This window comes from Nelumbo nucifera, chromosome 5 (genome assembly GCF_055504915.1).
Source record: "Nelumbo nucifera cultivar China Antique chromosome 5, China Antique-T2T, whole genome shotgun sequence".
NCBI lineage: Eukaryota > Viridiplantae > Streptophyta > Magnoliopsida > Proteales > Nelumbonaceae > Nelumbo > Nelumbo nucifera.
Window position 1 is genome coordinate 51,460,224 of NC_142653.1, and position 25,810 is coordinate 51,486,033.

Below are 25,810 nucleotides of genomic sequence, written 5' to 3' on the forward strand. Positions count from 1 at the left end.
GTTGGTTGGGTTTGAAATAATTTGTTTATATATTTTTATATAGGCGTCTTTTTATTGGGCTTTATGGCCTAATATAAGAGTAGAATTGATTGAAAACATGTATAAATTTCATTTAGAAATGTACATATACATATTTTATAGGACAAATTTCTTAAACTACCCTAGAGTAGACTGATTGAAAACATATATAGATTTCATTCAGAAATGTACATATACATATTTTATAGGACAAATTTCTTAAACTACCTTTATGGTTTAGCTAATTGACTAATTCTATCCTTATTATTTATATATTGTATTAAAGTACTCCTACTTTTTCTAACAATTGATATTGTCATTAAATGCTAACAAAAAGAAACAAAATGTCAAACTACCCTTGTTGTTGGAATGCAATCTTTAAGCATCTAATTAAGGTGTCCCGATATGCTGTAGACATTGTGGAGATGATCTTTTTTTTTTTTTTTTTTTTTTTTCAAGCATTGTGGAGATGATCTTAGTTCTCTTGTTAATGCTTGGTTTTCATATGTCATCATACCCTATTTTTTTCCTTGGGATTCATTGTAATATCTTAACTTTAGTTAGGATCAAACTCATAAGCAATTCTACTTAGATGGGACTACAATGAGGGGTAACTGGTAGATGTATCTCACATTTCTTCAATGTAATGATCCTACTTAACTTCAACAAGGATCAAACTTTTGTGGCATATATGTGAAATGGAGGGCAGAATATTCAAGTTATCTTTTATGAAAGTTAGGGAGGTTTTGCATATGGAGGGCAAAATGAAGGAATTTGGTGCAGCTTGTAATCTCTAAAAGGAGGAAAGCTTAGAAAGAAAGCCAACTGTAACGACACTAAAACTCCAGTTTTACAACCTAACAAGGCCTATCAACCTTAACCTCTACATAGGTAGATGGTACTAAGGCTTTGAAGCTTTGTGGCTTAAGAATGAGACCCACAAGAGAGAAAGGCAAACAAAGGGGTCACTAACAGTGCCTAAACAATAGACCCAGATGGCTAAACAAAGGGGTCACTAACACAATCAAGTAGGCTTGTGATACAAAAGGAAATTTGTGGTTGACGACATCAGGAGTGTCATTTGGAAGCTAGAGGGCTTAGCAAGATATTTGTTGGGTATTGTGCTCTAGGACTTGACTACGAAGTGTTTACATCTGGTCGGTGAGCATGTGGTCTCAAGCAGTGATGTCTGTTGGGTCGCTTCAGGTGCCTTGGCGACTATTCCCCGAGTATATGCAATTCACATCCTAGGCAAGATTCGTGGTGTGTGTGATGTCGAAGCTTTATGTGATGACTCTTGGTTCCTTCTTCAGAGATCATGGTTACTACCATGTTTTGAAGTCTTAATGCACGTTGAAGTCTCGTTGCAATTAGGGCCTTTCTCTTCGCAATCATTCTCTTCATCCTAGCTTTGGGAACTTTCTTAATTGTTAGCACTCAATTTTTGTTCGGTTCTTTCACCTTACCTCTTTTATACCATCTTTTGAAACCTTAAAACTTGTAAGCACATAACAAGAAAATCAATGAGACTTATCGAAATCCAAAATTCCCTCTTTTTTTTTTTTTTTCTTTTTGACACAATTCTCATGTCAAATGCCCAACTAAACTACACTAATAAATTTAACCATTGATTAACAAGAGCATTGAGATTAACATCTGACATTATGGATTTAATACCCTCAATCAAACATGATCCCAAGACTTAGGAAACTAAAACTTAGTTGCATGTTGAATTTCATGATCAAACTCTAAAGACCCATACTCATCATACCAACTTGCTTCATAAAAATATCATTAAGTAACTAATAATTAACAATAAATAGTTAATCATTAATTAACTAACTAACTAATGAATACATACATAATTATTCTATTATTAACAATTTATTAAAATAAATTAATAAATAAACTAAAAAGTAATTAAAGAATGAAAAATAATATAATAATTTATTAATGATTAATATTAAATATTAAAATTATTAATGTATTCAAACATATAAATAAAATATAAACTAATAAAATTTCAAATATTAATTAATGATGATAATTAATTAGCCAAATAATTAAAGAATAAATAAATAATGATTTTATTATTACACTAATGAATGATTAAATAAAAGAAATAAATGTTAAAAATTTCAAATAATTAAAAATAAAATAAATAAATTCATAGTCAATATTAATAAAATAAGTTTTAGAATATTAATTCTTCATTAATAATTAATTTATAATAAAATTTATTTCCTAATCACTTAATTAATATTTTTTTAGGGTTGATTTTCCACTATTTTCATTCACTTTTACAACAAAACATATGGGGCTGGGTTATCTGGAAAAAACCAAACGCCGTTGCCGGGGATCGAACCCGGGTCGCCCGCGTGACAGGCGGGAATACTCACCACTATACTACAACGACTCGAACGATCAACACTTGGGTGGGCTTATAAATCAAACAACTTCCTTATTAATCGTAGGATCACCATTAATAATGAGGTGAATGCTAGCGCTACAGGAAGTCTCAAGTCTGTCCCTCTCCTTTTCGAGTTGTCGGGCCTGGTGTGGGTAGGTGTTTACACATTAACCCGATCCATTTATCTCTAATTCTCTGTTGTACATTGGAATGCGAAGCCAAACAGCCATATCTTTCTCTATCCATTGCTCTCGTGTATGTAAAAGGATTCTCATTTCAAAACAGTATTGTCAATTAGTTGGTTCGGTATGGCATCAGCCCGTTTACATCCCACCTCACTCCAACACAAATCCAACCCAACTCGGTAAAAGACCCTTATTTCTAAAGTTCATATTTACAAATTTATGTATAATTTTTTTACGATGTTTATAGGATTTAAAGTTTGCCAACCGGATTCAAGCTCTAAATTAATTTGTCTTTCTTATTGCCCATAGGAGTTAAAATTGATTTGATTTTATTTCAAATATCAAGAGGGACTAAACCTCGAATCTTATTTTCCTTCCAAACTCCACTTTCTTTATCAATGAATTCACTTACGAGGTCATTTTCTAAACAACCCTGAGAACGGGTAGGAGATTCTTCTAATAAGGAAAACCTGCCAACCCAATAATTATTCATCCAGAATTTGATAGGCTCCCCATATAATGAACTGCAACATGGTCACAGAGTTCAAGAGAGTTAATCTCCTTGCAAATGACAGAGTATTTTTCTTCAAATTGAATAGGGATCTTTAGGATCCGAGCTAAGATTTCGTAAAACCTAGTAACAATATTCTAAGAAAATTGAATGGTTGACTTCTTAAAATTTGGGCTTTGACCGGATGCACTAGCATACTCAGAAAGAATTTCTTTAATCCCCAATCCTATAATAATTAACAACGTTTTAAAAAATGACCCAGAAACGAAACCTTCTGACCACCGGTTTCTACATCAACGGTCCGACTGTCCGGTTCGAACGAACAATCTGTTCTGACAAACAAATTAAAAAAATATAAAATTGTCAAAACCGTTGAACGGGTTGACTGCCTGGGTCAATGGGTTGTTGAATTTTTCAACGGTTTTTGGCCAAAAATCAGGTTTGGGGTAAAACAAAACCAGTTGCCTTGACGATTTTCGGGCCGAATGGTCCAACCATTTGGGTCAATGGCAATTTGAAAACCTTGATAATTAATTGTGGGCTCAGTAAAAATAATACAATTATCAGCAAATTTGAGAATGGGAATTTTAGGGCAATCTTTAGAAACTCTACACCTAATTGGGTTGTCAATTAACTCTACTTCTTTCCTAAGTTTTCTAGTTAAGGCCTCAACACACGAAACAAAAATGTAAGGAGAGAGAGGATCACCTTATCTTATAGCACTAGTAGGGATGAACTCTCTAGAAGGAGACCCATTTATCAAAATCTGATAAGAAATTGTTTTGATGCATTTCATAACCCACCCAATCCACTTTTCGTGAAAACCAAATTTCCTTAAAACTTCTTCAATGAAGTTCCATTCCAGCCTATTATAGGCTTTCTCCATGTCAATTTTACAAACCATGATTCTCTTTCTCCCTTATTTCTTTTGTCATAAAATGAAACATCTCATGAACAATTAAAATATATATTATCATTTATTCGTCTGTTTGAAACAAAAGGCATTTTAGAATGGAGAAATAATATTTTCATGTATTTGATCTATATTCACTATTTCTGGATTTTCAATTTTTAGGACTAATGTAATAAAATTTTTATTTAGAATGGAGCACAATTTCCCGGCATGAAAGAAAATAGTAGCTGTCCCACAAAAATCCTCTTTAACAATATTCCAAAATTTCTTAAAGAAAAGAGCATTAAGACCATCCTGGTGCTTTTGGATATCTAATGGACTGAAGGGCATCATAAATTTCTCTATCCGTAATGTCCCTAATGATTCTCTCATTTTGCTTTTCAGATATACTCATGTTAATTTCCTTGATGAAGTTATAAACCACATTAGTCCCTTCACTTTTAAATCTTTCCTCAAATTCTTCACAAAAGTAATTTAATCTTTGATTCTCTCTCCATCTCTATTGATAATACAAGTAATTTTATTTCTCGCTTTCCAAACCATAGTTTGTAACTTGGAAGAACTTATTATTTCAATCCTCAAGTTTAATCCAATCGAATCTGGACTTCTAAGTCCAATAATCCTCTTCCCTCATAAGGATGCTATTCAATTGTTTATGTAGGGCCATTTCTAAATTATTCAAGGCGTTGTCATTTCCATCATTAACCAACCTCATTTGCACTTTTCTAAAGCACTTAGAATTTCTTGTTTTTCTTGAAGATATTACCAGAATGCACTTTATTCCAATTCTTAAGACTGGTCACTAAATTATTTCTTGTTTTAATAAATTCCATAGCTCTCGAACCACTGGCCTCAATTCTCCAAGCCTAGTCCACCAGATCATTTAATTTTGGATCGAGGCACCACATTGCCTCAAACCTAAAAGGTTTCAACCCATAATTTTGCTAACAATTAGTAATTAGCAACAGGGGAGAGTGATCCAAAGCCATAAAGGGGAGGTTTTTGGCATTAGGAAAAAGGATTCTCCGATCCTCATTTAGCCAGGGCCCAATACAAACTCTCCCACGTCGTTGATTTATTTTTCTAAGTAAATGGATTTCCTTTCGTTTCAATTTCCATTAGCTCACAATCAAAAAGAAGTTCATTACATTCTCTTTACTGATCGGGTCTTATTTCTCTACCTCGTTTCCTATTTTCACTAGCCCATAAGGAATTAAAGTCTCCTATAAGCATCCAAGAGCCATCTGAGCTTCCAGCTACTTTCCTAATCCAATTCCACACAATTTTTTGTTCAGTTTTGTTAGGAAGCACATAGATAAAGGTGCAATTCCATGAGCAGTTAGAAGTAGTATCTTTAATGTTGACATGAATGATTTTATCTGATGAGGGAAGATTTGGCCCTCCACTAACATCATGACACATGACATCTCGGAACAATACCCAGAACCACCTAGGCGATAACTTGCCTTAGCCAAAATGATGGAGTCCTAGCTAGCGACCTAGCATTGTCGCTGACCTGCCTCTGGTGCCGACCTGGCGACTTGCCTCTAGTGCCGACCTAGCAACTTGCCTCTGGCACTGACCTATCGATTTGCCTCTGGTGCCGACTTGGCATCCTGCCTCTAGCGCAGACCTGGCAACCTGCCCCTGTTGCTGACCTGGCGACCTACCTCTAGCGCCGACCTGGTGACCTACCCCTGTTGCCGACCTGGCGATTTGCCTCCACCGTCAACTTGGCGACCTGCCTCTAGCGCCAACCTAGTGACCTACGAGGCGTGCTCGCCGTCAATTTCTACATGCATCCCATCACTCCCGGGTCTCTTGGAAGTCAACTCTCACACCGAATGTTTTGGGTGAAACCGAGTAAGGCACAAAGATTCGCCTACGTGCACGACTAGCTCTGATGACTTCGGAGCAGTTAGGCACGTCCTCCCGGAGATCCCGGATGTGTTGCATGATGCTCACGTCAAACAATGCCTATATAAAGGCCTTACTTCCAACCCCAGGGGGGTAGATGCACAATTTAATTCTCGCAGCTCTCCAGCTCTCTCACATTTAGCTATCTTAAAATCTTTGATTCGCTAACTTAATCATCGGAGTGCCCACCCCAGGTAAAGCAACCCGGGCACTCTGACACTGTGTCCTTGCAGGTCGCATCAGAGCCACCTCTCCAACTCATCACCATTCAGCTAAGCAACAAAGCCATCTCTCCAGTTCGTCACCACTCAGTTAGGTATCAGAGCCACCTTCCACGTAGGAATCATTCAGCTAGACATCCAAGCCACATTCCAAATAGGAATTATTCAGTCAGACATCCGAGTCACCTGCTAGCGAGGGAGCTGCCAAAATCGCATCATCACTATCAATATAAAAAATAACATGGAGATTACATGAATTTTTGTTCCATAAAACCCATAATCTCCCAAAAAAACCTACAAAATTCACAATTTCAAAATTATCAAAACAAAAAGATTTGACAATCTACCTAGCCCGATATGGCCTAAGTCTTGTTTCCATTAAAAAGCAAATATCAACTTTATGAACTTTGACCAACTCCATGACTTGTCTTTGGAGGCAAGCTCTCCCTACCCCACGAACATTCCAACTAAGTATCTACATTGTTAATGGCTGAATTGCTTGGACCTTATTTGTCTCCTTCCAGTTTGGCAATTTCTAAGTTCAGCGTCTCCATGTAAAATAGATTCTTTCCTTCATTCTCCTTAGCGGGCTCCTCCCCATTAATCAGATGTTGGTTGTTCCAATCCTTCATCACATCATCATCTTCTCCATCATCTCCCTCTGAATTTTCTTCTACACCATCTCATATCAACTTGATGGAGTAATCATTTCCATCTTCCAATTTGTTATCCTGCAGATCAAAAGAACTAGTAACATGATATGGACACCTGCCAGCCCATCAGCCCAACCCACATTCAAGCCCCATGAAGAGATCTATGCTTGAAGCAGCACGTGAAGTCCATACAGTAGCCGATTGGGTTGCATCTTATCATATTAATATACAATAAAATATATCCTAGTAAATAATTGTATGCGTGAGCTGTATGACAACTGAGACCGTTGTAACGACCAGTGTAGCGGGCACTATTAAAGGCCTGGCTCACCACGTTATGGATATGAATAGAAAATATTCCCTTCTTCAATTGTCCTTCTTCCTATTGAGCGGTGAACGTTCACCATAGCTCAGGACGCAAACCGAACTCTTCTCGCCGTCGGGAAGAGTTTGATATCAATCTGGTATCAGAGCGCCAGATTCTGGACGACGGAATGGAACAAAGGGTTGTGGGCACTGATCGTCGGTTAGACACTATTAATTTCGTTCAGCTGCAACGACTTTCTTCTCAGGAGGGATCCAGTCGACAGGTCCCCGCCAACACACCGCCTGTAGATGAGGTCTCCCAAGGGATTGGAAAAGGTAGCTACCAAAGCGGATATCCCTCATTTCTCAGGGAGCAACCTCGATGGGTGGATTCTGTTGGTCCGCCAATATTTTGAGCTGCAAGGGGTCCAGGAGGGGTAGTGGGTGCAGGTAGCTAGTATGGGCTTCGAAGACAAGGTGGTAGAATGGTATTGTTGGTACTGTAACTACCAACCCCAGACAATTTGGAGGCAATTTATAGCGGCTCTCGACTGCAGATTCAATGGACCTTAGGGTTCTAACCTTTCTGGTCTTCTATCGAAACTAACTCAGACCTCATAAGTTCAAGCCTACATTGAAGAATTTTAGAGGTTGTCGACCAGAGTTAAAGGTCTCCCGGAAGAATATTTGGTGGGTTGTTTTGTAGCAGGGCTTAAGCCCGAACTAAGAGCTGGGGTGGAGAAGTTCGAATTCGTAACCCTCACTCGAGCCATACGTCTAGCTGTTCTCGAAGAGGATGAATGGTCTGCTAGAAGGAGAGCAACAGTTAGGTATGATGGACCCAAACCCAGGGCACCGCTTCCTTCTTCTAACAGTTTGTCTCCTGTAATTACCGGTAATCAGAAAATACCTGAAATAAAAAATCTTACACCATCGGAAGTTAAAGATAGGAGAGCCCGAGGACTTTGCTATAATTGTGATGAGGTGTGGCACTCTCAGCACAAATGCAAAGCTCAAAAACTTTTGTGGATTATGGGACCAGAGGAAGCACAACAAGAGTCCAAGGAAGTCGATTCATAGGAAAGCCCCAACGCAGAGGATACTGTGGCTGTTCCTGTAATTTCCTTACATGCCATCACCGAGGGAAATTCTTCTCAATCCATGCGGCTATCGGGTACGTTGTTGCATCATCCCTAAGTGATTTTAGTGGACAGTGGGTCATCCCAAAATTTTTTGGACTCGAAATGGGCTGAGAAGGCTAGACTCCCACCCTCTTTAGGCCCATTTTTTGAGGTGATGGTGGCTAGTGGTGAAAAACTTAAGGGATTTGGGAAATGTCTTGGGGTTCCCATTCAAGTCCAAGGAGTGAAAATACTGGCCGGTTTCTTTTTGCTACCTCTACCGGGGTATGATGCCATACTGGGTATGTAGTGGTTCAAAACCTTGTGCCCAGTCTTAAGGGACTTCAATGCATTATGGCTCCGATTTACGGACTGTGAGGGCACCCATGAACTAAAGGGGTTGAAGTCTCCAAGTCCCAAATTACTTGAAGTGGGCCCAGCTTCCAAGGCTATGGTTAAGGTCCATGAGGTATTTCTGGTGCAATGGGTTTCTCCAGAGCAAGGTGAACCTACATCACATGCCCATCCCTTGATTCAATCAATGCTACAGAAGTTTTCAGAGGTGTTTAAGGACCCTGTGGGCCTACCTCCTGTAAGAGCCTATGATCATGCTATTAAATTGATAGAAGGTGCAAAGCCCATTAATGTGCGGCCATACAAATACCCCCATTACCAGGAAAAAGAAATTGAGGTATTGATTAAGGAGATGCTAAACTCAGGCATCGTCAGACCCAGTAATAGTCCTTTTTCAGCCCTTGTGCTGCTGGTACGTAAGAAGGATGGGGGTGGAGATTCTGCATTTGATTGCAGAGGATTAAATGCAGTAATCGTTCGGGATCGGTTTCCCATGCCTGTGATCGATGAATTACTGGATCAGTTATATGGGGCCAAGGTTTTTTTCCAAATTGGACCTTAGGTCAGGGTATCACCAAATTAGGATCAAGGAAGGAGACATTGCCAAGACAACATTCTGCACACATCAGGGCCAATACGAATATCTCATAATGCCCTTTGGGCTCACAAACGCCCCCCGTCAACATTTTAAGCCTTAATGAATGAAATTTTCAAGGAATGTTTATGACAATTTGTTCTAGTATTTTTTGACGATAGATTGGTGTACAGCAAATCCTTTGAGGCCCACTTGGAACATCTACAGGTTGAATTGGATACCCTCCAACAACATCAACTATACACCAAATTGAGCAAATGTCAGTTTTTAGTGGACAAGGTGGGGTATTTAGGCCACATAGTTTCAGCTTCAGGAGTGGAGATGGACCTAGAAAGGTAAAGAGCATTACTGATTGACCTCAACCCAAGTCCATTAAAGCTTTACGAGGGTTCTTGGGCCCAACCTTTGACCAGGCTCCTGAAGAAAGGGGAGTGGAAGTGGAATGAAGAAGCACACCAAGCATTTGAACAACTTAAGAATGCCATGGTGACAGCCCCGGTACTAGCTCTCCCAAATTTCTCAGAAAAGTTTACAGTGGAAAGTGACGCGAGTGCCTCGGTTATTGGTGCCGTTCTTACCCAACAAAATAGGCCCATAGCCTATTTTATCAAGGTATTGCATGGGAAGAATTTGGCTCTGTCAATGTATGACGATGAACTGCTAGTTGTATCTACAGTCCTCAAGTGGCATCATTACCTCATGGGAGACAAATTTCGAATCCTAACTGACCATCGAAGTTTGGGCTTCATTCTCCAACAGAGACTGCATACACCAACTCAGCAAAGATTGATAGCTAAACTAATGGGGTATCATTATGAAATTTGCACAAGAAAAGGGAAAGATAATGTGGTGGCTGATGCCTTATCACGCCAAAATGAAGGAGAACTACTTGCTATATCTGTTCCAGTTCCAAATTGGATAGAGGAAATTAAGAAAGAGACGGAGATTGACTTGTACTACTTGCTATATCTGTGGAAGGATGGCTGGCAGAATAGTTTTGACCCCAAACTCTCCTATCAAGCAAAAGATATTTGGAGAAGTTCACGCGTCTCCTTCAGGGGGTCATTCTGGATTTCAAAACACGATGCACAGATTGAAACGGTTCTGCTATTGGAAGGGCTATATCGGAGGGATGTCAAGAAGTGGGTGCAACAGTGTGACACTTGCAAACGGAATAAATCTGAGAATGTGAAAACTCCTGGGTTGTTGCAGCCACTCCCAATACCCAATCGGATCTGATCTGATATTGCCATGGACTTCATTGAGGGTCTACCACTCTCCCTCAGGAAATCTGTTATTTTTGTGGTGGTTGACATATTGTCCAAATATGGACATTTCTTCTCCATAGCTCATCCATGTACAACATTAGGCATTGCCAAGTTGTTTCTTGATGGTGTTTTTAAACTTCATGGCATGCCAACCTCTATAGTAAGTGATCAGGATGTAGCTTTCACCAGCCAGTTTTGGAAGGAGCTCTGGGACTTACAAGGTACTCAACTTTGCATGAGCTCAACATACCACCCACAAACAGATGGCCAATCTGAGGTACTCAACAGAACCTTAGAAACTTATTTACATTGCTTTGCTAGGTCCTATCCACATAGCTGGGCCAAGTGGTTGACCTTAGCTGAGTGGTGGTACAACACCACCCATCACTCGGCAGCCGGGTTTACCCCCTTCCAAATTGTTAACGGCATTCCCCTACCCACACCAGTTTCTTATATATCGGGAACTGCTAGAGTGCAAGCTATTGAGGATCAACTTTTGGAATGAGATAAGATCTTGGCCCAACTTAAAGACAATCTAGTCCACGCTCAGAACAGAATGAAGGTAATGGCAGATAAAATGCGCTCGGAGAGGGTGTTTGAAGAAGGAGACTGGGTTTATTTATGGCTACAGCCATATAGGCAGAGCAGCTTGGCTTTGCACAAATCTCAAAAACTGGCAGCCCGTTATTATGGGCCATTCAAGGTGCTACAAAAGATAGGATCGGCAGCCTACAAATTAGAGCTACCAGAAAATTGCAGATTGCACCCTGTGATCCATGTCTCTTACCTTAAGAAGAAGTTGGGGGATGATCACCATGCTAGTCCTACCTTGCCCTCCCTTCACAGTGACGGCACCCTCCAACCATTCCCAGTAGCCATTCTTGAGAGGCGGAAGGTAAAGAAGGGGAACATAGCTGGTGTTGAAATGCTTATCCATTAGAAAGGTACCCCCATTTCGCATGTCACATGGGAAGAGTTACAAAAAGAAATTTCCGGGAGTAAGCCTCGAGGACAAGGCTTTAATTAAGGCGGGGTGGAGTGATACGGACACCTGCCAGCCCATCAGCCCAGCCCACATTCAAGCCCCATGCAGAGATCTACGCTTGAAGCAGCACGTGAAGTCCATGCAGTAGCATCACTGATTGGGTTGCATCTTATCATTGTATGCGTGAGCTGTATGACAGCTGAGACCGTGGTAACGACCAGTGTCAACGGGGCACTATTAAAGGCCTGGCTCACCTCATTATGGATATAAATTGTCCTTCTTCCTCTTGAGCGGTGAACGTTCACCATAGCTCGGGGACGCAAACCGAACTCTTCTCGCCGTCGGGAAGAGTTTGATATCATAATAACTGAAGAAACATTGAGTAAACTTTCTTTGCCAATATCAGTACAAATACTGGGCGAGATATCACTCACTTGGTTTTCTTCTACTTGTTTATTATTTTCTTTGTATCCATTTCGGTTGAGCCAAGGTTTGTTTCGAAGGTTCAATGGAAACATGTCCCACATTAACGAACCTAGTTCTGCACATCTCTCTCACCACCCCGACTCTGAAATTTTTAACTTGGGACCATTGGTCCTTCTTAGTAACCCAGTGTCTTTCTTTACATTTGTCAACATGTTTTGGTGCTTTGAGATCTTGGGCTAAAGAAAGCCTTCTATTTTGAACTAAAGTTCGTCCCTCATTGGCGTTGTTTCTCCTGTTCTCTGGGCAATCCTGATATTTGTGCCCTCTCCATCCACAATTTATGCACAAGTCGAAAATAATCTCATAGAAAACCTTGATATGGTATTGGACACCCCTTGACGTAAGAGGGATATCCAAAATAAAGGGTTTAGTGTCATCGTCAAGCTTTAAGACCATCCCCACATCCCTCAGAGTTAGTTCTAAGTCATCCCGATTCCAGCATTCAATAGGGAGTCCAGGATCATAATCCATAGATCTACCAATTCAAGTTTCTCCCTTAGAGGGTTAAAGCCAGATTTCCATGGAACTAGGACTAAGACTTCTCATTAATCATCCAGAGACCATTCTTAATAATCTTCTCATAATCCGATCTAGAAGAGAATGAAATAAGAAAATAATCATTACCGATCGATTGTTTGAATGTCTGTCTTAGTTTCAACTTTCCATTCGCTTGCCTTTTCGATGATGGCTGACATGGGTTCTGCCTCTCCTAAGACCTTCGAATAGAGACAAAAAGCCCAACAGTTATCAGAAGATTTCTGGGCCTTCCCATTATTCTGTAGTTCCTTATCTTTCTGAAACTCTCCAGCAAGGGATCTCCTTCCCTTACTGGCCGGATTCACCAACTTCAAACTTGGACCTCATGTTGTATTCACAGGCTTCACCTTGAAATCAGGCTATAAATTAAAATGTGGAGCTGGCTACCTTTGGATGAACCCTCTGAATTGGAGTTCAGAAATATGGAATACAAAAAGTCCTCCAAAGTTATAGGTGTTCATGTACCTCCTCTTAAATAATAAACTTCCATTAATGGGCTTCCTAACAAGGAGAGGACTTAATATCGATGGTGATTATAGTAGGTCTGTGGATCCACTGAAGACATCCAACATATTTTCTTTGATTGTTTATCCTCAAAACTAATTTGGGAAATGTTAAGTCTTAACGTTTCTAGCTTAAATGGGGCTAATCTGGATATAACGGAGTGGTGGACTAAAATCTATAAAAAAGATCTGATTGAGCGGACTCAGCTGAAGGAAAAATTTGTTCTTATCCTTTGGAACATATGGAAGAATAGGAATCAAAAAATGTTAGCAATAAAGAGGACCCCCTCAAATTATTCTAGATAGGGTTTTTAAGTAATTCGATGAGTATTGGATTCATAATGAGCAGCCAAATAGTAGCAGAGATATGAAGAAAATGAATATGATTCCCCCGAGTCTGGGTGAAATTAAAATTAACTTCAACTTTTCTTGCACTAGGAATGGTACTTGTTCTGTTGCTGCTATTGCAAGAAACCATTTCGGTAAGGTTTTAGACTATAAAGTGTTGGAGAAAATGGGGTCACTGTAACTTTGGAGGAGAAGCTTTGAGGTGCGTTTGAAAACACTGTCTTTAGAACGTTATTTGTCTCCACTCAGTTTTACTGAGTTTGCTGTTGGGTTACAGGCAAATTTGTTTCCAGGATACAACATAGCCTTGGGCGAGAATCTGCAACCAGCAAAGTTGAAGAGTCTTCAAAGAAACCTTCTGTGAGATTGTAGCAGACTAGACAGAGAGAGAGAGAGTGAATTTTGAAATTGTGTGTTTTGGAGTTTGATTCATGCTCCTTGAATAATTTGTGAAGAGGTATGAAGAAAAGGTAGGTGCTAGTTTAGAGAAGGCACCTTGAACAGTCACAATTTCAAACATTGTGACTGTTTTAAAAAGTAGTTAACAGTTAGTGACTGTTAACTTTGAATTGTGCCTCTTGATCACACTCGATCGAATCGTGACTGTTGATCTCATCAACGGTGATCAATGGTCAGCAACGCACCAAAACCAAAGCCACCCATTGCGAGCCACACAAAGTGTGCCTCATTGCGCCGCGCACACACGTGCACCCGCGTTGTGCGGTATGAATCCCCATACTCTCCTCTACTAATTCTAAGGAGTGTAAATCAGCTCCTATTGAAATACTGAAAACAAAACTTGTAATTTTCCAATGTGGGACAAGTTTAAAACTGGGTTTTGTAAGAGAAAAACTGATTTTTCAATCAAGTGTGCAGGTGCAATTTCTCATGTAATTGACCAATCAAAACCCATTGGATTTAATCTCTTAAGAGATTAAAATCCAACATAAAGGATATATGTTAGGTAATTCATTCTGCAGAGGCTCGGGCGGCGTGGGAAGTACACAATTTGGCCACGAACTTCAAGGATTGTACAATCATTACCGAAGGGGATTCAAAGCTCGTTATAAGCTATCTCAAAGGTCTGATTCCTCCTGCTTGGAATATAAGGAACATTATCTCAGGCTGCTTGCAGATGAAGGAGAAGCTAGAAGGTAGAGTTTGCTACAGACATGTGTATTGGGAGGGGATCCAAGCAGGTAGTGGTGTCGTTTCTCTCAACCTTTGTATCCTTTCTAGTGATTAGCTTCTATTTGTTTTGGAGACTTTGTTGAATGTGCTACCCCTTGTCTTGTGTAGCATCTTTTGCCAACTTGTTTTATTGTAGATAGAGGATATATAATCTAAGGGTGATCATGGTCTAAATCGGGCTTTGCATCTATGATAAGGGTTATAGTCTAAGCCTGGGCCCAAAGATTTCAACCATTAGGCAACAGTCAGAACCGCCAGCTTAGACTCATTTGTCATTTTTTACAAAATATTACTTCCAAGTAGCTCCTGTTTCAACTAAAGCATGAAATTATTGAACCAATTGATCAACAATACGCCTTTGGTTTTCCTTTTTTTTATATATTTATGTTTGTTAGCAAAGAACAATCTTTCTTTTATATACATATATATATTAAAAGGATATGGGTGCTCTCTGGAAATGAAATGTACTCGTGCGAGTAGATCCCACGTGCGAGCACCCATTTCTAGTAATTAATTACTAATTAATTATCAATTAATTACAGTAATTAATAGTGTAATAACATGCACCCATTTTCAGTAATTAATTACTAATTAATTATTAATTAATAACAATGATTATTAATTAATTACTGATTATTACAGTAACTTAATAAATATATAATTAGTTATTATAATTAATAATTACTGTTATTATAAAGATTGTTAATAAATAGGTATTTACTTAAATTTTACTTTAGTTACTAATTACAGTAATTAATTACTGATTATTACAGTAATTTAATAAATATATAATTAGTGATTATAATTAATAATTATTGTTATTATAAATATTATTAATAAATAGATATTTACTTAAACCTTACTTTAAATTAAAACTATAAATACTGTTAATAAATATAGTAATTATTGTTATATTCAAAATAATTAAAAGTATTGTTATTGATTATTTAATAAAACATTATAATTACTGACTATTACTTATAAATACTGATAATTTAATTTAACTTTGGTAATTATTAGTTTAATGAATATTGTTAATAAATCCTATTTATAAATTTAATAATTACTATTATATTAAAAATAACTAAATAATATTATTAAAACTATCATTAATGATTATTTAATTAAATAGTATAATTACTTACTATTATTGATAAATGTTAAATACGTTCTGACAACCAACGGTTCGGCCGTTTAGTTTGAACATATGGCCTGTTCTGACAACAAAAATTACAAGTAAAAAATTACGAAACCATTATGGCCACCGGTTTTCGGGTTAACGGTTCGACCAACCGGTTTGAACGGACAGTCCGTTTTAACAACAAAAATTATAGGCAAAAATTTGAGTTTGTGAGGTTCATTAAGTAGTATCATATGTGTGATGTCATTTGAGCGTGTGACTCATACGACCTGGAAACGGAACCATTCTGGCCACCGGTTTTTGGATCGACGGTTGGATCGTTTGGTTCAAATGAATGACCCGTTCTAACAACAAAACGGTTGGGTAGTTTGATTTGACAACAAAGATTACAGGCAAAAAATTGAGTGTGTGAGGTCCATTGAGCAGTATCATACATGCTATGTAATTCGAGCGTGTGACTTATATGACCCTAAAATAGAACCATTTAGGCCACCAGTTTTTGGGTCGATGATTCAACCGTCCGGTTCGAACGAACGACCCGTTCTGGCAAGAAAAATTAAAAAAATAAAAAACAGCCAAAAACCATTGAATGGGTAAATGGGTTGACGATTCAACCATTCATGTCAATGGGTCGTTGAACAATTCAATGGTTTTTGGCTAGGGACCAGGATTGGGGTAAAATGGAACTGGTTGCCTAGATAGTTTCCAATTAAAAAAATAAAAAAATGGGCGACCCATTCTCACAACAAAAATTACATGCAAAATATTGAGTGTGTGAGGTCCATTAAGCATTACCGTATGTGTTATGTCATTAGAGAGTGTGACTTATACAACCTGAAAATAGAACTGTTCTGGCCACCGATTTTCGAGTCAACGGTTTAACTGTTCAGTTTGAACGGATGGCCCATTCTGATAATAAAAGTTAAAAAAATTAAAAAACAACAAAAAACCATTGAACGGGTCAACGGTTCGACCACCTGGGTCAATGGGTCATTAACCGATTCAACGATTTTTGGCTATGAACCAAGATTAGGATAAAATGGAATCAGATGCCTGGATGACCGATTAAAAAAATAAAAAACAGCCAAAAACCATTGAACAGATTACGGGTCAATGGTTCAACTACTTAGATCAATGGATCATTGACCGATTCAATAATTTTTGGCTAAGGACCCGATCAACGGGTCAACAAATCAACGATTCCATTCCAGCCCCTGCGAAGCAGGGCCCTCCGCTAGTAGATTATTATGACTAGTGGGCTCTTTGATAAAAATTAAGAAAGAAATGGAAAATAAGATAAGACCTGCACCTACACCATTAAAATTTCTTTCTCTTCTTTTCTAAACAAGTTTGACCCAACTGGCAAAACAAGCTTACCGGCATACAAAAATATGTATAGCATCATATGACCCCGTTTAAACTACTCTTGCAGAATATATATATAGTGCAAATTAATCAGGGTTGCTAGCATCAGATGACCCCTGCTTAATTTATTTATTTATTTTTTCAGGTTGGGGTTGGGGGTAGATTGAGTATCTTTTCAGCAAACAGTTCATGAACCCGATTAATTTGTTTGTCTTGGGCAACCATAGCTATACCATACTAGTTACTAGCTCATTCGATAGAACATAAACACTAATTCTGGACACAATCCAAGTCTCTTGTTCTAGAATCAAGGATCTCACTAATAATTGATTTGTTCGATGCTTGTTTCATTTATCGAATCCAAGAACTATGATAATATCTGCCAAAGAGTGGGTGATTTTGAGGGTACTAATTCATCATGCCTACTAGACCTGTTCATGGGCTGGGTGGCCCGATGGGCCGGCCCGGCCCGGCCCGACTCCCGGACGGGTTTGAATAGGATTTTTGGCCCGCGGGCTTAACCTCGTGCCAAAAAGCCCGGCCCGACCCGATTTATAGTTAAACTTAAGTAAATCCGGCCCGACCTATAGTAAAACCTAAATAAAAACCCTATGTGATGTCTATTTGAATAAATTTTTTGATTTGAGGTCATTGATTCACTTGTAGACCCATTGTTCATTTAAATAGGGGAAAAAAACATTTAAATTAAAATAGAAAATGTTAGAAAATTTTGAATTTCTTTTATTAGGTCGGGCCGGGCTCGGGCTCGGGCTCGGGCCTAACAGTTTTCTGTTAATAAAGAGTCAAAGCCCGGCCCGGCCCATGAACAGGTCTGATGCCTACTAGCATCCGTGCTCCATAAAACACCATTTAAATGTGCCCATGAACATTAATCACTTACAACGTTTCATTATGCAGAAATAATAGAACCTTACAAATGGTACAAAAGCTGAGAGCAAAGTTAATTGGGTGCACACATTATGAAAGTGCTGTAATTTGGTCCTAGGCGAGGTGTATATCTTAAAATGTGTCTTCCCTGAGGCACCCCATTCCTAATTTTCTGTCTTTTTTTTGAATTTTTTACTTTTTTAATTTCACATAATTTCCTATTATCAATAAGGAAACAACACAGGCTAAATTATCTCTAACCAATAGATCAAGAAGAGAGATTTGATTTTCTAATGTCTACCCAAGTGGCACCACTATCCACCACTTTCTCTTAAATTATCTCTAATTCCTATTTATCTTCTCCCCTACTTTGCAAGTGGAACCATTATCCCCCACTTTCTTCTAAATTATCTCTAATTCCTATTTATCCTCTCCCCCCACTTTTTATCTATCTAAAGAAAGTTTGAATTAACAAATTTCAAAATTATTTAAATATTATAATGAAATTATAAAATAACTTTAAAATATTTATTAAAAACACTAAAAATAATTATAATAGATTTAATATTATTCATATTATTAATAATTTTATATTTTTACAAAATTTATCATGAAATTATGTACTTATTTAAATATTATAATAAAATTATAAAATAACTTTAAAATATTTATTAGAAACACCAAAAAATAATTATAATAGATTTAATAATATTCATATTATTAATAATTTTACATTTTTACAAAATTTATCATGAAATTATGTACTAGCAATATAAATTATAATTTTACAGACTATTCAATTTAAATGTTATTCAAATGATAAAAATTTAACATAAAAAACAAAATATTATTTAAATATTTTAATAACTAAATAACTTAAATAACAACATATTAAGAATAGCTAAATGATTACATAACAAAATTATGTAACAAATTTAAAATTTTTCTTAAAAGTACAAAAATAATTATAATAATTTGCATAACATTCAAATTAATACTAATTTAATATTTTACAAAATTAATAAAGAAATTATGTAATAAAAGTATGAATTATAATTTTATGGATTATTAAATTCAGAAATAGTTAATATTTTAAAATTTTAAATAATGATATTATTTAAATAACAAAATAATATTATAAACTAATTTCAGTTATATCAATTAACAATTCTAGAAAATAACTTTAAAAAAATTAATATTTATTAATAATATTTTGAAAATCTAAATTTTTATTTATTTTATATTTATATATACCAAAATTAATATTTATTTTATTTTCACTAATTATTTATTGTTTCTTTGTGATACACATATATTCAATAATTATGTATATATCTATTTTGTTTATGCTATTTAATAAAAAAAATGGCAATAATTGTTGGAGATTAAAATACTAGTATTTAAATTTTTAAATTTAATTTATTGTACTTATTGAATTTATTGTAGATTTTTTATAAATTTATTTTTAGTAATTATTATTTTTGTTATAATTTATTGATTAACATTTATTAGAGATTAAAATATTATTTGAGATTACTCTATTTATTGACTAAATTAATATATTTTTAGTATTTAGTGTATTTTTGTAATTGTTGTATTTTTATTAGTTCTATATTGTGTTTTCATTATAAATTTATTTTCGATAATTATGTATTTTCACTATAGATTTTCAATAATTATTGGAGATTAAACTATTGTTATTTATTAGATATTAAACTATTAATTTAGCTGAAATTAGGACTATTCACTGGTTGAATTTGTTTGGTTGCAAGTTATTTGGCAAAATAAATCAACCTGGTCAGGTTGGAGAGTTGGTCACCCAAAACTAACTAACCATTAACGAAAACTAGCCAACTTGGGTTGTAATGGTTTTGACCAATTTTTAGTCTGATTGGTTGTTCAAAAGATTTAAACTTAAATATTAAACATAAAATTTGAATAATTATAGTGGTATTTTAAAAAATTAAATTTATGATATAAAATATTTTAGACTAAGGAATATGTGAGTTTTCCCACTTTCCCTATTAAAAAATATATTTAAGATATGAAATATATATATATACCTAACGTGGGCCCCACATACATTTTCCAAGGTGGGCTCCATGTACCATTGGTATGTCCCACTTACACATTCAAACAGCTTTTTTGTGAAAATATAACCCATTTTCTCCCAAACGTGTGTATCGTGCCACACATTCAAAGAAGTCAAGGGAGACTAAAAGATAATAAAAGCTTCATTTGAACCTTTTTGAAAAAGCCTAAATTCGGGCAATTGGTGTCTTTTATGAGCTTGAGCTTTTTCCCAATAGATCTTTCTATTGCTAAACAAGAAAAGCCCAAAATTTAGACTTCCGAGTTTCTAAACAGTTTGAAACCCACACTGAAAGACTTACCAAGCACAAAATCTTTAAAGTCAAGTTTCCAGAAATTCAATGCATCTTTTCATCTACTGAGCTATTGAAAAATCTATTTAGAAAGACTTGTCAAACAGCCTCTAGTATTTTATCACTTTATGAGCCCACCAAGTAGATAGACTTAGGGTGAATAATTCAATTAATTGAATTTGACAATATTTACTAGCTTTCCTCATTTTTTAACGTAAACGAAAATTCTATTTATGTGAAAAGCAAATCTTGGACAATAGAAAAATCAGAACATCAATCAATAACTTATCATTGACTATAATCACAAGAAATCAGGTCATCACCATGTGAAGACAAAAATAGGATTTGTGAGAAGAAGCCATCCTAATCAAGAAGAGATCCACCAAGGTAGATGAGATACTAGCGGAGTTACCCGTGCTGACCACAGGCTTGTGTGTTTGTATTTTTTATTTTTATTTTTTGGAAGTGTGTTGTTTGATTTTGCTTAGTGTTAATTGATATAATTACAATTAATTGAGCAATTTAATTTAATATACGGGATTTTGAGAGATATTAATTGTATTTGTTTTATATTGTCATATGTATCATTACAAGTAGATTGAGAGAGAGAAAGAGATTTTAATTTGGATCTGCTGATTATTCGATTACTAATTTTCCTTTATTGCTTTTTCCTTCATCTTTGATTAGCTGTGTACCTGAATAAGATGAAATATAAAATAATTATTAAATTAATTTAGGTAGTATTTCAAATTATGAAGTTATTGAATATATATGATGCTAAAAATACATGTTTGTTTAGAGTTTTTACCTTTTGTAGCTTCATTGTTATTGCTATCAGATTTGATAGTTGCAATTTCTGTAAGTAGCCTTGTTGATTCTTGAGCCCAATTCACATAAAAAATTGAGATAATTGTAGGCATGGTTTGTCGAGGAGGTTCAATTAGTAAGATGTGATACTTCTATAAGCAAGACTGTATTAAACGTGACAACTCTTCATATTCATCCTCTTGTAATAAATTTTTGGTTGTATATATGAAGATATTATTATAATGATGTTGTTGATGTAAAAATATTGTTATTCTTCGAACAAAGAATTTCACTAGACATACCTTAGAGAGTATTTGTTTTAATTCCGATATAGCCATTCCCATGATATTTTCAGCTTGCTTGTCAAATACAATGAAGTTTTGAGTTGCTGTTGGATCCTAACAAGTGATGGATATTTTGTACCTGCAATTAAACATAGTTGTTAGTGTGACATAATTTAGATATATTAAGAAGATAGTTTGTTTTTCAAAATTTACCTAGTGATCGTGTTGATGTTTTCCTGTTGACAGTTTGGATGGTTGACTGTAATTTCAATAATTATAGTATTTATTAATTAATGGGTTGCCTCTCAGCCAACGCTAAGTTTAACGTCTTCAGCCGGACACATTCACGCACTATTCCCATCTATACTCCCCGACTCACATTCATCTTTTGATAGACAGGGTTCAGATTGGACTAACCACAGGGTAGGCAGGCCATCTAAAAGATCATCCACTATATCCACCTTGCACTTATCTTCCCCTAGGTTTGGATACTTAGAGGCACTAAAATAAACAAAAGGAAAATATGCTGCAAGAAATAAATAAAATAAAATAAACAAATTTTTTTTGGTTTTTTTCTTAATCTAAAATAAAAGAAAAACACAAACCCAATAAAACAAAAAAAATCAAACAAGAAATTAAAATAATGAAAAAATGATCTAGAAACAAAGCCGAAGAAAAATAATACTAAAAAAATAAATAAATAAATTGGGTCTAGAAAAAAAAATAATTAAAAATTCAAAAATAACTATTCTATAAAAACAAGAGTTTGAAAATAAAAATAAGAAAATTAAAAATAAAATGGAATGACTACACTTGAAACACAATCCAATTTCTCTTCTTTTCTCTTCCGTCCTAAAGTCCCGCAACGCTCCAGTACCCACCTTTCGCTATTCCGTCCAATAGAATCAATGAGAAATAAGAACTAAACTAAGATAACGGATCAAGTAATAAAATGAAAAAGAAAAAATAATGAAACAGATCTGAAAAAGGTAATTAAAATATTTTCTTCGTGCTTCCCTAGCAATGACGCCAAAAACTTGGTGTGTCTAGAAGCACATCGTTTAACACTTCGGAACACCAGTTTAAACATTTATAATTTTATTCTGATTCTCAAACAACTATTAACGCAGTAAAGTGATGAGAATGGGTCATATTCACAGGGAAACAAGGGAAAAATAATTACGTACTTAGATCTGGGAGAGAGAACACAATGGGGAATCGCTGACCTGGGCAATCGAACCATCAAACCATCAAACCGTTTATTTGGTTAGCGAATCGCTAACCTGGGCAATCGAACCATCAAACCAAATAACAGTATTTGGCCATTTCTTTGTATTTCTAATTTTTTTATTTTTTTTGTTAGAGCAAGTTGTTCGTTCAAATTGGATAGTCAGACTGTTCGGACACAAGAACTGTACCTAGAACAGTTCTTTATCCGATCTGATTTTAAAAACCTTGGACGGAGAGTGGGTGCCTTGCCTTGAGCACACTTGACATTGGGAATAAGGTGGGGAAAATTCAAGGATTTCAAATCATTGATGAGGAGTATGTTCCTTGCCCTGAACTCACACGACATTGAGGACGAGGCAGGGAAATTCAATGATTCCTTGTTCCTAACGGGGATGGATGTCTTGCCCTGAACCCACCTGACATTGGGGGACAAGGCGGGAATGGGGTGCCCTGCCCCGTTGGCATTCCTATATAATTGTTAATTATTAGTGAAATTAATAAAATTATTTTTATTTACTTAAAGTCTATCAAAATTTCATTTAAAAATAATGAAAATAATAGCAGTTGTTGAACTTATTACAAATGATTAATAAAATTAAATTTATTAAAAAATATTTGTTCATATTAAATTAATAATAATTATTTTCAATAAATTAACATTAAATGAAAAATACAATTATTAAAATTTTAATTATTAACAATAACTTTAAATACTTTTAATTAATTAACAAAAAATTTTGATTATTAATTTATCAATTAATTAAATAGCAAATAAAATTATTCAATCATTCAAATTTTCCTATGCATCGATTGCACAGGTCCGCTAGTATTTAATATTGCAATAACTAAAAAAATAAGAGGAATACTAATATTGTTTCAAGTGAGGTTATCTCACCATCACTTTAATGTGTTAATGTAAGTGGCATAACTATTCAAAAAGAAAAAAAAAACCTGCATCATAAGTTACAACTTAACGACATGAATACATGTGAAAGCCATGCCGAGAGTATATTTGCTTCCATACTCAATAGAGTATGATTAAGATAGTGTATGGTGCACCTTTTTGGCATATCTTTTGATCTATGTGAAGCTTAAAAGACCAAAAAAAAAATTCTTTTTCTATTTTAGTATTGTGTAGTCTCAAAGATCCAAAGATAATCGCGTGAGAAAGACCAAAAAAGTTGAAAATCAACATGCGTTTTTGGTCTGCTGAAAAATAACCTTTTCAGCTACTTTTAATAGCGGTAGATTATATAAACTAAACAGTTTTGGTGCCTGTTTAGCAAGCTTTTTTCAAAAGATCTATTACAAGATCTCATAGTTAAAAGACAGGTAACCTTTTGCAAATAAATCTTAGAAGACTAAAGACTATTTGGTTGAAATGTTTTTTTATAGATCTCATGAAAGACCATAAAAGCTAGAAAGCCGTTTGTTAATGTGATGAAAATATGTGTTACGTATATATGAATGTCTTGTGTGTGGGCCAATGAACCTTTCATTTAATACGTGGGATCCACATACATTTTCTAAGGTTGACCCCATATACCATTAGTGGATATGTATGTGGGGCCCACATGCATTTTACAAGGAGGGCCCGATATACTATTGGTAGGCATGCATGTGAGGTCCATGTGTGGACATGTATATGGGGCTCACATACATTTATCAAGGTGGGCTCTACATAACATTGGTGGACATGCATGTGGGATCCATGTGTGGATATGTATGTGGGACTACATACATTTTTTAAGGTGGGCCCCATATACCATTAGTCGGCATCCATGTGGGGTCCATGTGTGGACATATATGTGGGGCCCACATATATTTTACAAGGTGGGCCCCACATACCATTGTTGGACATGCATGTGGAGTCCGTGTAAGAACATGTATGTGGGGCCTACATGGTGGACCCCATATACCATTATTGGACATGTATGTGGAGCCCACATACATTTTACAAGGTGGACTGACATACCATTGATAGACATGCATGTGGTGTTCATGTGTGGAGTGTGGACATGTATATGGGGCCCATATACATTTTCAAGGTGGGCCCCACATACCATTGGTGGTTATGCATGTGGGGTCCATGTGTGGACATATATGTAGGGCCCACATACATTTTACAAGGTAGACCCCACATACCATTGGTGGACATGCATGTGGGGCCTACATACATTTTACAAGGTGGACCGACATACAATTGGTGAACATGCATGTGGGGTCCATGTGTGGACATGTATGTGGGGCCTACATACATTTTTCAAGGTGGACCCCACATACCATTGGTGGACATGTATGTAGGACCCACATACATTTTACAAGGTGGGCTTGACATACCATTAGTGGACATGTATGTGGGGCCTACATATATTTTTCAAGGTGGGCTCCAAATACCATTGGTGCACATGTATGTGGGGTCCATGTGTGGACATGTATGTAGGGCCCACATACTATTGGTGGACATGCATGTGAGGTCCATGTGTGGACATGTACGTGGGGTCTACATACATTTTCAATGTGGGCCCCACATAATACCTAATGTGGGCCCCACATACATTTTCCAAGGTGGGCTCCATGTACCATTGGTAGGTCCCACTTACACATTTAAATAACTTTTTTTGTGATAATATAACCCATTTTCTCCCAAATGTGTGTATTATGCCACACATTCGAAGAAGTCGAGGGGTGCTAAAAAATTATAAAAGCTTCATTTGAACCTTCTTAGAAAAGTCTAAATTCGGGTTATTGGTGTCTTTTATGAGCTGGAGCTTTTTCCCAATAGATCTTTCTATTGCCAAACAGGAAAAGCCCGAAATTTAGACTTCCGAGTTTCTAAACAGTCTGAAACCCACACTGAAAGACTTACCAAACACAAAATCTTTGAAGTCAAGTTTCCACAAATTCAATGCATCTTTTCATCTAATGAGCTATTGAAAAATCTATTTAGAAAGACTTGTCAAACAGCCTCTAATATTTTATCACTTTATGAGCCCACCAAGTAGATAGTCTTAGGGTGAATAATTCAATTAATTGAATTTGACAATATTTGTTAGCTTTCCTCATTTCTTAACGTATACGAAAATTCTATTTATGTGAAAAGCAAATCTTCGACAATAGAAAAATCAGAACATCAATCAATAACTTATCATTGACTATAATCATAAGAAATAATGTCATCACCATGTG

General features: G+C 36.1%; 1 non-coding gene across 1 annotated transcript; it reads right to left on the reverse strand.

Annotated features, from left to right (window-relative positions):
* Positions 1–2,362: 2,362 nt before the first annotated feature.
* On the reverse strand, positions 2,363–2,434 carry TRNAD-GUC (transfer RNA aspartic acid (anticodon GUC)). The gene has a single exon. It is a non-coding gene; the product is annotated as a tRNA-Asp (tRNA).
* Positions 2,435–25,810: the final 23,376 nt, after the last annotated feature.